The sequence below is a fragment of the Pyxicephalus adspersus genome, chromosome 5 (assembly GCF_032062135.1).
Source record: "Pyxicephalus adspersus chromosome 5, UCB_Pads_2.0, whole genome shotgun sequence".
In the NCBI taxonomy this organism is placed as follows: domain Eukaryota; kingdom Metazoa; phylum Chordata; class Amphibia; order Anura; family Pyxicephalidae; genus Pyxicephalus; species Pyxicephalus adspersus.
Window position 1 is genome coordinate 49835643 of NC_092862.1, and position 12982 is coordinate 49848624.

The 12982-nt window shown below is 37.8% G+C and overlaps 1 protein-coding gene across 3 annotated transcripts in view; it reads left to right on the top strand.

Moving 5' to 3' along the window:
* Positions 1 to 828: 828 nt before the first annotated feature.
* LDLRAD4 (low density lipoprotein receptor class A domain containing 4) overlaps positions 829 to 12982 on the top strand; it is a 164840-nt gene continuing 152686 nt past the window's right edge. For 2 of the 3 annotated variants that reach the window (XM_072411482.1, XM_072411484.1), the window contains exon 1: positions 873 to 919. The gene's annotated coding sequence lies outside the window, so the exon portion shown is untranslated. Of the gene's footprint in view, positions 920 to 12982 lie in introns of all 3 variants that reach the window. The other variant, XM_072411483.1, reaches the window with a different exon arrangement.

Here is a 12982-nt window from a genome sequence, read left to right on the forward strand (position 1 = left end):
TTGTGATTAACTCACAATGATGATTTTATACAGTAACTGACACCAGGCTGCCTAATAATATGTTGAGACAAACATCTGTCCTAATAGCATTTAATAAAATAATATATACCTGTTCCGACTTACATACAAATTCAACTTAAAAACAAACCTACAGTCCCTGTCTTGTATGTAACCCGGGGACTACCTGTATTTGGGTTTTGTTGTTTGGGGTGACACCTTCTGACTCTTGTTCCCTGTTCACTCTATATCTCCCCTCCTATTGTGTGGTATTTCCCCCACCTCCTAGATTGTAAGCTCTTCGGGGAAAGGTCCTCTCCTCCTCCTGTGTCACCGTTTGTAATGGTCTGTCATTTGCAACCCGTTTAATGTACAGTGCTGCGTAATATGTTGGCGCTATATATATTCTGTTTAATAATATTAATAGTAATAATATGGGAAATATATATTTATTTGTGTGTATATATATATATTTGTGTGTATATGATATGTGTGTATTGTGTGTATATGATATATCATAGGGTTGTTTGACAATGCCAAGTGTGAGCAGATACAGGAAAATTTGGTTATTTTGATATGAAACAAATACATATTTACCACAAATGTTCCCATGGTCCCTTCAGTGGTGGCCCTTGCCAGCAGCATCCAGCAGTGGGGCCTCCAGTCAGCTGTATGGAAGTATAGCTGGCATATTCCAGCGTGGCAGTTCCACATTTGTCCAGTAGGTGTCAGTCTAGCCTGTGAGTGTGACCATCAGGGCTGGGCAGGAAGCTTTCCCCCTCCCCCTTCACACCTCCCTCTAGAACTTGTCTCCTCTGTGTGGCTGTCAGAGTGAGATGTAGACTGGCTGCAGACAGAGGGCTGGAGGAGAGATTGCCAGTCCCAGACAAGGAGCCTGTGTGCGCAGACACTGCAGGGGGAGGTAAGACCCTTTCTTCTGCTCTGCAGCATCAGCAGAGGGGCAGCAGAGGAGGGCAGGCAGTGCAGAGTCACAGGGCTGCTGTGGGGTTGCAGCTGGAGCTTTTCTGGGAGTCAGGGAGGAGCTGCTGCTGTTGCTGCTGTTTGCAGAAAAAACCTGAGAGAGGCCCAAGTTTAATTCTGTCTTCAGGAAAAGCCACAACTGCTCTGGCTATGCCAGTGACATCCCTGGATGAGCCTATTAGGGAAGGTGTGTGAGCTGTACAGGGATAATCCCTGGGTGCTGAGATGCTGCCTGCACACAGGGTGATCATATGGGTGTCACTGAGTTCAATGAAAGTAAAAGGGTTCTGTGGGATTTGTGGAGGGGGTGTGCCTTGTGCACATGCTTGTTCCAGCCTTGTATACTAATCTGCACCTATAGCAGGTATGCAGCACATGGGTACCAAAACACCCTGCCTGTGATGACAAATCTTACATTTATTACTAATATGACATCCCCGCCTGCTCTGATCATCTCCTGCAATGTATTTTATAGTTCAGCATTCTTTATAATTAATAATATATCTTATATTGAACATATCTCCTGAATCCAATGCTATGTAGGAATCTTTCTTGCATGTGCCTGATTTTTGATGATAGAATTCCCCCTTGTGACACTTATTTGAACTTATTTATCTGGGTTCACCCTTTGCATATTTTAAGAATGGCTTTCCATTAGATGCCACTTAGTAATGGCACAAATATGTCTTTAGCTAATTATTTGAATAAATTGATCTTGTGGAAATGACTGATTTCAGCTACTTTTGCATAGATAATTGCACTGGGATGGTGTTTAACTGTCTGGTAGACAGGTCGGGGCAGGTAACTTTGGGAAATATTTGGATGGTTGGTGCTAAGATTTATCTTGTCTCAGCATAAGTCTCCACACCCTTTATGGAAAAGGCTTCAGCCCTATGAATGCATTGATGTGCAGTAAAAATCTTCTGTCATTTACATAGGCAGGCGCTGTTAACACTTCATTAACCTGCACGTGCCGTTCTTCATGGTAGTCTGCTAGCATCTGTTTGAGTGCCCAAGCTACAGTTTTTTTGCTATGCTAACCAGTCTTGACCCAAACCGGCAGTGTTGGGGCAAAGGCTTTTGGTCGTTGAATCCTAAATTTATCATACTGCCTTAACTTTGAGTGGTTTATCGCTAAAACCACAGATGGCTCATTCTTTTAAATCAGAAGAAGCTCACTCTCCCATTTGTCAAGGTGTCAGAAAGATGTGTATATTTCCCAGCAACAACCAATCAGATTCAAACAAATTCTCCAGCTGTTATTTTCAAGGGAAAGTTTGAACTGATTGGTTGATAAGATGCAAAAGAAAAAGTTATTTTTTGCACAGACAAATACGGTCCAATCTCCGTGCTTGTCCTTATTTTAGGGTCATCCATGTCTTTTATGTTGTGTCCTTTGTGCAAATCTGGGAACACGTTTGGGGTATAATCCTGTACGGCACAGGAGTCTAATGTGGGACCAAACTATGAACTTCTTTGATGAACTTTTATTCTTCATTGTCCGGTCCAAGCAGAATTACAAGGAGTGAAGATTGGGGATTCTCATATCAAATATTTAAGCTTTACCTTTGAAATGTTAGGCTTCTGCAGTAGATTTTTATATTCTTCCCATTTTTTATTGTAATGTATAACAAATGAGATTCTGGTTTGTAGTCATATTTAGGATGACCTGAAGGTATCATTCACATACCTGATGTGGGTTACTTCCCTCTGCAGATTACCACACCTGTTATTGGAGAAATACATAGCTTGCTATGACTAATTTTATAATTGTAGTTCTTTGTCTGGCATGTGGATCCTTTAACTTCTGTTTTCCAAGTACTGATCTAGGACATGTTTGTAGTTTAGGTACACTGACTTGTGCCGTTCTCCCCAAGTGATTTGTCTGCCATGACTTCTTATCAAGTCATGTCTGGAGTAAAAAATCAAGAGCGTTTATCATTATCGTGGTGTCTAAATCTTTCCTTTATATTTCTCTGCTTGTCTTGTGAGTAGGTGTTATGAGATGGGTTAATTTTATACAATACAAAACAGCCTTGTCTGCTTTTGCACCTTTTCCACAGATAAAAGCCCACATACATTCACAGTGAATTTTTTTTTATTTTTTTATTTGCCTTTTCCTGTATGCAAAGTTTCCATGTCCAGATGCAGCTTTGGTCTATCCATAGATGGACAGATGCTTCACCAGAAGGTTGGTTAGATATCTCCCTGTCATTCACTACATCTATAGGCTACAAGGACAGTCTATAAGGGCCTTTTAAGGGTAAGAAAGGCTGGCCTATGGTCACCAACAGGTGTTGTGCAGGCAGTGAATTGCTTTCTCCCCTGACTGTGTAGAAGAGGAAACTATTTGGACCCATCTGCAAAGAGATTTTTCTGCAGTTTCCTAGAACACTTTGTGAAGACAAACTACAAGTGATGCATGAGGCAATATTTGGCAATATAAAAGCTATCATAGCCAGTTCAGACAACTATTTTATATATGTTTCACATTTCTAAACTCAAAAAATTGCCTACTCCTGTGCTAAATGTTACAGATTGTCATGCAGTTAGTGGTAAAATTGCTACCACAGAACAATAACTGCTTTTTGCTAAAGCCTCCAGACTCTAGAATTGCCAAAAGTGTGAAGCTGCCCAAAACAAAAATGGTTTTCATATTTTTTTATCTTGACTATAAGTTTGGGTTTGCAAGAAGCCTCTTTTTACATGGCAAGCTGGGCAGTGGGGATCATGGTCACCGGTTATTATTGGACTGTCACTTGTTCATTTGTGTTGTACGGGTGCGGAACGCTGTTCATAGCGCTCTGTCTTCTGCCTCTGGCACCTAGAAGTAAGAATGAGATGAAAGCCAGCTGGTAATGTGATGGATTATCAGCTGTATTTATTGAGTAGTTCCAGCAGGTAAGTGATTTCTATTGCATTGCACTTCAGTATTCATACAGCCTAATGAAACCAAATCATATAGAATTATAACCTGTAAATTGTCAGCTGGAAATTTGGAAGCAGAGATGAAAAACAGTTAATGGAATAAAGTAGCTCAGTTTACCGGCCAATTTAAAGTGCAGCCAAACAGATTTCACCTCAGCTGGTTGCCAACATTTTTTACATTATGTCTACAGCCTTTTTCCTGATGATAGATTACACCCAAGCTAACAGTCCTTGAATGTTTTATCAGGAATAAAAAGAATATATTGTGGTTCCAGTGTTCATTTTGGGAGGGTTATGAGAGTACCAATACAGAACCCCAATAGGTCCTTCTTGTGTGTATGGTTGCTGTACTTTTTATAGCTTTTCCCACTATTTCTTAGCTCTATTTGAGCTGAATATGGAGAATCCCTGCTGGGTAATGCCCACCCTAAACCAATAGAATAGTCAGGTTTATAAAACATTTTTTTTTTTAAGAAGCATTAAATCTGAACTCTGGGTAGCATGGTGTGTCAATTGGCTAGCTCTCTGGCCTTTGCAACACCAGGGTCCCAAGTTCAAATTATTTTTTCCTCCCATGAATGCATGGGTTTCCCTCGACACCCCAAAACCATGCGGGTTGGTTATTTAACTTTGCCTTCCAAAAATTGGCCTTAGCCTGTTCTAATGTCAAATGAAAATATTAGGGACATAGAAATATGCACCCCTCTATGAGGCTGTTAGTGACTTGGCTTTGGACTTTGTAATGCACTTTGTATTATAGAAATGAAATAGAAGATATTCAAGCTATAATTATAATGATAGCCTTACCTTCAGTCTTGCATAACTGTACAGGCTTCGTGTACTGGAATTGCTTACTCTGCTTTTATTATACACAATTGGCTTCCAATACTGGGCATTAGAATCTGCAATAAATGTAAAAATGCCCACCTCATTTCTTGACTGATGAACATGTAAGAGAAACTGTAAGGTCATATTTAAGATGAAATTGGCATATTATTAAGGAAGGAAAGAAACCAGGGAAGGCAAATGTTAGGTAAAACATCAGTTCTACTACAGCTAAGGTAAAAAACAAAACGAAAAAAACAGACTGCTAAGGTCATTGTGGAAATACAACTATAGGAGTTATTTTTACTCTCCACTGCACCTTTAGCAGGTTGCAAGTCTGTGCCCCAATTCAGCTTTGAAGTTTTTATTCTGTTCTGCCTACCTGTAGCTTTGTCAAGGAGCAATGAATCTGCATTATGACACTTGTAAATCACTGTCCAAAAAATGGGTGACATGGAGTTCCAATGGACAAGAAAAAAAAAAGGTAAAAATTAGTCACTTTTCAATACTCATGGAGGTTCCACCAGATTGGTCCTCTGTGTAATGAATGTGGCTTTTAATGGGGAGATTCCTTAATCTTTCATTTACAGCACTGGGGTTACAGATAGGGATAAGAAAAACATTGGATAAGATAAGTATATTAACATTGCACACAAATTTAGTGGACATGGTACAGGGCATATACATGGTCGTAATGGGTATAGGGGTATCAGGGCATCACCACCTTGACTATTTATATACATTGTAAACCGCTAAATACCATGAATTGGGATTGCTGTACTTTTTTTCCTTTGCATGGTAAATCAAATTATCCTTTTATTGTGCCTAGTTGTTAATATTGGAAACCTCCTTACACCTTTCCATGTTCAGGATCAGGATGACAATCCCATAGCCAGTACCCTTTTAAAAATCAAGTCATCAGTGGCAGCTGTTATGTTTTTGTCTGTACAGGTTCAATTTGAGTGGACTTGGTATTTCATGGGTGTGCTTGCAAACAAGATTGTCCAAAAAAGATCATTGGTAAACTACATTGTAACAAGTAGAAAATAAAAACAGTGCCAAAGTGCAGCATTATTTATTTTAAGATGATTTCTGGAATAAGAAGTAAGTTATGCTACATCCCTTATTGTCATGCCAGATTTCCTTGCAAGCAAACCTGTCATTTCAGCTGTTCTCCTTTACAGAATGGCTCCCATCTGACACTTGAGGTTGCTATTACCTGGCTTCCTGATGCAGTGCAGGACATTCACATTGCTAATACCACATTTAGGTGTCTACTTCTGGGTCTGAAAATGAGCCTTAGATGTGACAGCTAACAACCTTTGCTTTTCCTTTAAAAACACTCTTACGGTCCTTGCGTTTTAAGCCCTTTCTAGTGGATATTCTTTAAAGACATAAAGTAACATGACCTTTAAATAGATGCCATATATTATGATTGTGTAATATTAAGTGGCATGAATGGACAGCACTCCGTTCACATTGCCCCTCAGTCTGTGATATTCATTGTTCTGGTAGGTGTGTGACCTCCACTGTACACATTGCTGATGTACAGCAGAGGAAAGTGAAAGCCTTTTCAAACCAGGCCCTTCATCATTTTACAAAGACTGAGCATAAATGAACCATTTCTGTTGAGACGTATTTAGAACATCTGGTTTATACAACATAACAGTAATTCATTTAGAGAATGTAATTAAAGTGTGGACCACACACAGAGGCTGATTAGATTTATTGCATTAAGTGGCAGATCTACGCTTTAAAGTCATTGGTCAGCGCTATTAAAATAAAAATGGTTTGGGAACATAGTCATTTGTGTCGACAAAGCGTGCACATTACATTTTATATATCTATTTTTTATTTTGGATTTCTCTTTTTATTATGTGACTGTGTAACAATGATATTGATGAGGTGCACAATAAAAGTGTGCATACATGACTATAATTCGCCATATTCTAACTCCTGGGGCAGTTTTACAGAGCCTGCTCCTGAACCAGTATGTCTGCACCGCTGATTTATGTGACCTGCCAGATTCAATACTTAGCATACACACAGAAATGTATCTTTATTACGGCCTTCTAAAATGGTTATAGGTTTGAAATTACAACGTAACCTTTCTATTATTTCAACATGGTGCAAGGCTGGGAACAGAAGAGAAGAAATCACTGCAGAGGTGCTGCCTTCATTTATCAGTTATCTGTCACCTGATGCTGGCTATACATGTTCTAACACAGGGAAGAAACAGGATTCTTACATGAAAAGCCAGACCTCAGGTGTCACATAGAATTCTGTGTTGCCAGGATGGACTAGACTAGCAATAAATAACAGATAACACGTTTCTCCCTCATTGCTGTGATACCACTGTGTACAATCTTGGATTACAGAAGTGGCATCTAGATGACATCTGTTTCAGTGTAACATATTAGGAACTGTGAGCTGAAATATATTGTGGTCTGTTTTATTTTATTCCGTTTTTTTTTTTTATATACAGTCTTTGTTTTTATCAGTAAATAGTACATGTCAAAGGATTTGTAGAGCACTATGGTTTGGCTAAAAAAAAAAAATAAAAAGCAAAGAAATATGCACTTTTTTCATTAACCAAGCTCACAGAGTCTGTAAACATAAATAGGAACCTAAGACCAGTATATGCTTTCATTTCGAAGAGGATGTCTGTCATGTGAAATCTTATCTGTGGGAAGTTGCTGTAGCTTAAAGCAGACCTAAACTGAAAATACAAAAAAATCACAATTTCTTTTGGTCGTGCAGATCCCTCAATGGCACTGGACCACGATCCGGTCCCTTGTCATCCTAGAATTCCTTTTCGTCCACGCCGGGCGCTGCCATCTTTGGTAGGCGTTCAACTAGATTATGTTCACAGATCATGCCCAGAGTATGTACAAGCCATGTATGTATACCTCATGTTATTCTGGTGTCCTTTACAGCAGCACATTGTGCCACAGAGCATTGTGCATTGTGTACAGCAGAGCATTGTGCCACAGTTCTGGTATGACTGCTGGGACCCACAATCCCAAAGAGTATGTAATGTACTGTATAGGTAGTGCAGAGTTGAAGTAGCTCCTAAATAACTGGACACTTTCCCTAAATGGGATTTAATATTCTAATTGCCAGAGTTGTTTCTCAGAGAATTTACCAATTACCCAGGTTTCTTTTGCATGGTATTTTGGCTTGCCACAAGAGATTTGGTTGTTTTAAACACTAGCTGTACTTTTCAGAATCAAAATTTGTCTGTAAGCCCATCCACAACTCTTATCCACACTGAATGTAAATAATCACACAATTATCAGCAGCCATATGTTTGAGACGTTTACTTTACGAAATACCTATTTTCAGTTCACATGATTTATCCCCTTTTTGTCTTGCATGGTCCAATCTGTTGGTGGGGCAAAGGTGCTGCCAGCATTTCTTTCTTTGCATAAACTTTATTAGAATTTTTGTTACAAGAGCACTGGACAGTTTGGACATAATACAAAGACGATGGAAAATGGGACATACTAAGAGGGTGGACATTAAAAAATTGTAACAAGATTTAGGGGGCCGCAGAAGTATAGGGGTTACTGGATTTATATGGCAACAACTGGGAACGTTAAATTTGTCTTCTGTTTCCCTGCCCACAGCATAAAATTTTCTGGGGAGAACAGTTTTTCTTTGTATCAACTTTATTCCACTTTAGTCAGACTTGTGGCAACACTGCTGAGAGAAGAACAGCTGTATGGTTGCCTCCTGGAATGATTAAGTCAAAGCTACTATCGGGATCATCAGGTTTTTTTTGCAATACTTTTACATATAACAAACAGCACACACATGGATTTCTTTGGGTGTTTGTGATATTGAAATACGTTTCTCCATTGTAGTTCAGTTTGGACAAATGATGCTTAGTGATGGTGACCATACATTACTAGCACTCTACCTAATATAAACTTTACACTCTGTCCATGCACATTAGGTGGCAGTCATTCACTAGGGAACATTCTGGCTGCTAGAGGTATTCTTTCCTCCCCATATACATCCGTATATGTTTATCATCGTTTAGTGTTTGTGATAGAGGATAGTCTAATGAAAATTTCTGACCTTGCACCGTTGGGTTTTTCCTATAGAATTGTTCTGAAATTTTCATCTTTTTCTCATTTTTGTTTTGATTTAAAATGCTACTAACAAAATCTAAGTTGTAGCTATTAGATGATGACCTTATGTTTAAGTACTCTAGTCCAACTTATTGGTTGATATTCTGTTACTCTTTGTAGAAAATTTTTACAGTGTTTCTGGAATTGGACTATACCAACCAAGTCAATACATATTGTTTTGGCACTTAAAGGCCAATGCCTTAAGCATTGTCTGGATTAAAGTCTGGAGTGCCAAATTAAAGTCTGGAGTGCCAAAGCTAAGCAATCACACTTTGGTACGCTTCTTTATGTGCTTTATGTGCCATTTATAGACAGCAGTATTACTCAAGGCAGAATAAGTGGTAAGAGTGCTAAATTGTGTTGGGTTGGACAGGTGTGATTTTGATGATGATGATCTAATGATATCTTTAAGCCTCTAACAGCCAGGAATATAAGAACCAATGTGTATCTGCTACTTCTGATCACATCCTGTAGTCCAACTCCAATGTCAGTGTTGGGAACGATGACAGAAGTTTTTTTAGGGTGCAAGGCATCCTTACTTTTAGGCCTTTCTCTGAAGGAAATGGGCATTAAAAGTGTAAATTCATTTTTTGTGATGTGGCCAGATAATATAATAGCCTACATTTCTGTTATTTAAGGCGGAAGGTCATACAAATATAGCAAGACAGAAATGAATAGCCCATTAAACTATTGTTATATATTTTAATACAGGAATTTCCCCTTTTTGCCACTAGATTTCCACAGCCTGATGTGCCTCATTCAATCAATTTCCTTTGGTCTGATGAGCCCAGGTAGTACTGAGCCGACTACATTGTGATTGTTTTTGTGATGCTTCTCCATTCACTATCCAATCTCATTGTTCTATTTCTGTTTCTGATTGGTTCCTTGTATAGGGTCAGTCAATAGCAGATACTTAAACTGCATGCATTAAAAAGTTTTAATGATTAAAAAGTTTAATGATTTAAAGTTTTTATATCTTCTTCAGCTTTAAAGCTGTGCAGAGAGAAATACCATGCTATTCTTGCTAACCTTTGCCCTGAAAAAATGTTGGTTGCCTGGCTGATATACTGACCCTAGAATAGATACAGAGACCTTAATTTTAACATACTTGATCTGGGTTAGCGGCACAATCTCTTGAAGAGAGAGCGACAATCCTTCTCAGAAAGAGGACACCACTGACATGCTACATATTCCTGTATGAGTTTCCTTTAAATGTTTTTATGTATTATTTTTTACAATATTCTAAAAGGGAAAAATCCTCCATTCTATTTTAATCCTATAGGTCTATTTCTATTTGCTTAAACAAAAGAATAAAACGCATCACAGTTAATGAACTTGTTGAACTCTTAGAACGTATTTAGTTATTGTCTTCCAGAAGCAGTTCTATTAGTACTGCTATTTTTAGACCATTAGGAGAAAGCTGTGATTCTCACAGTGCCTTCATTTCAAATTATATTGTTGCTGAATTGATTTTTGTACTGCTTAACGGACATATATCTGTTCTCCAAGCGTACTTCATCCTGTGTATGTGCCCAGCTTGTACCATTATGTAATAGTTCACTGTGCACCAGTCCGTTCCTGCGTGTCATTAAACCCCTCAGTGCTCCGGGGCCTGTGCTGCATTGACTTTATTAGCCTTTTCAGTAGCTAAGGAGCCTATGCCTAATTAATGTCATTAACTCTTGCCTCTTGAGGACAACAGAGTTATCACAACTGCTTACTTCTGTGTCATGGCAGCAGCGATTGATACTCCAAAATTTGTCATTTGACAATTCTTAGCCATGTCTTGCTTGACTAAATGCTGCTGCACTACAGTTTATTACCAAAAAAATATGTATTTTTTCCCCAAATATTTGCATATTTGTAGAGCATTTAATAAATACATCTTTACATGGCATACACTTTTTATTTATCTTGTTATTATTTTATGTTAACGCCATGTGTGATAAGTAATTTGGAAAAGTACCATTTACTACAGGTATTTGTCCTCCTAATTACAGAACTCCTAATAATGCCTTCATCCTTCCCTTTTCCTGCAGTAGCTGACACCATATTTGTTTCAGATATCATCAAGGGTCAACATGTACTTCCTAGATTCTAACCTAGGGATAACACTATTCTGTGAATTCTGCTGCCTATGCAATAGCTGGTTTGTTCTGGCTGAATTTATCTGTCTTGAATCACATAGTAGAGACTACTTCCAGCTTTTACATTTTGTCCTCTATGTGAAGTTTGTTGTGTCCGTATATAGGAACCTTCTATTCTTAAGTTTTTCTTTGTACATAAGCAATCACTAATACTCAGTGCCAGTCACCTATGAATAAACTATTACAAAGATTTTCTACGTAAAATCAAACAATTGAATAAAACTTGTTTATTGTAAACCATGATGCCACTCTCCATCTAAATCATTCCAAACAGTAACAGAATTAGGAACAACTATAAATGAGAGAAAGAATTGTGTATTTGAGTAGTCAACTCAGACAGTTTTTTTTTCCTTTTCACGGTTTTAAATGAAAAAGCAATGTTGCACAAACTTGTAGCAGAAACAACTTGTTTGTAATATTCATATTACATATTATTGTATTAATATGTTTATAAAAATTAGGTAAAAATGGAGAAATATGACCCTTGTTTCCAAATCTTAAAGTAGTAAACTTGCTTGATTGCTATTGTCAAAGCCCCCTTTTTTGTGGAGTACCAAGAGAACGATCTATCTGTATTCGCAGGGAATATAGGTTGCCTAGCCTGGATAGTGATTAGCCATTATAGTAAAGAAAAGAATAGAAAAGACAGGCTTTTAAAGGCAGTACATATATTTAAAAGATTTAGCTTTATTAAATTTGTATTATCCTACACTATACAGAGTCCTACTGTGCTAGACCTTATCCAACACAGTTCCACTATGCTAGGATAGCATCATAGGTTAAAAGCAAGTGTCTTGTGAAGTCAGCATTGACTCGGCCCCCAACATGTTTCGCCCTATTGGGCTTTCTATGGGGATTGAGAGACTTGGTGCTGGTACGTGGACTATGGAGACAACATCATGATTCCATTTTATTATTACAAGTGACATTTTTTTCTCTCAACCAGCAAGGGTATCCTGCATCTAACAAGGTGCATTAAAGCAATATCCTAAATTTACGCTAAGCTATTTCCGAATAACAGTCGGTGCCAAAGTAAGGATTTGTATATATTAAATCTTTTAAATATATGTTCTGCCTATAAAATCCTGTCTTTTCCATCCCTCTCTTTACTAAAATGTCTAAAGACTTTGTAGTAGCTTACTCTGCAAAAATGGCAAGTTACAAGTTATAAGCCGAAGAAATATGTTTTTTTTTTTTTTGCATTACAAACAACAATATTTAACAAAAAATGCATACTTTCCATAGATGGTCTGTGGTTAGCACTGCTATAATACTTTGCATGGTTATCTGCTCACACTAATTTGTAGTACTACAACCTGATAATTAGAATCATTCTTTTATTGATCAAAAATTGTGTTTGCTTTACAAGAGCAAAACCTTATGTCTTAGGCAAAAAAAAGAAAAGCTATAATTTCCTCACCAGTTCTGAAGCCAACACAAAGGATTTGGGGGTGGAAAAGGTACAAAGTACAACTTGTAAAAGGTAACCGTTCTACATATATTCTTTTCTTTGTTGTGTTCATCACACAACACTATAATAGATAATTAACTTGATTCTGTAAAGCAGTTGTCTGTTCTAGAATGGAATTAGAAGAGATTTAATTTGAGGTTTTAGGTATGGAGGTAGACAAAATAGTTGATGATGAGAAGAAGATAAGAATTTTGGGGAAAGGTGGTCCACCATTGTACAATTAAACTGTTATGCATACTATGATCCTAAAATACATATGCCTTAACAAGGCCTTGAAGCTTAAAGTGCAATTAAGTTTCCACTCCAAGAATTGGCATCAAATTTGGCAAATGAAGACCTAGAATGTTGGAGGTACACAGGTATGACAGAAACTTCTTGGTACAGCTGTAAATGGTGATGTGCCCCAAAGCTGGAAAAGTGATGAGACGTGAACCATTGCTTACAAAATAAACTATCAAATCCAGTTAAAAGTGTGTCAAAAGATTACACATATACTA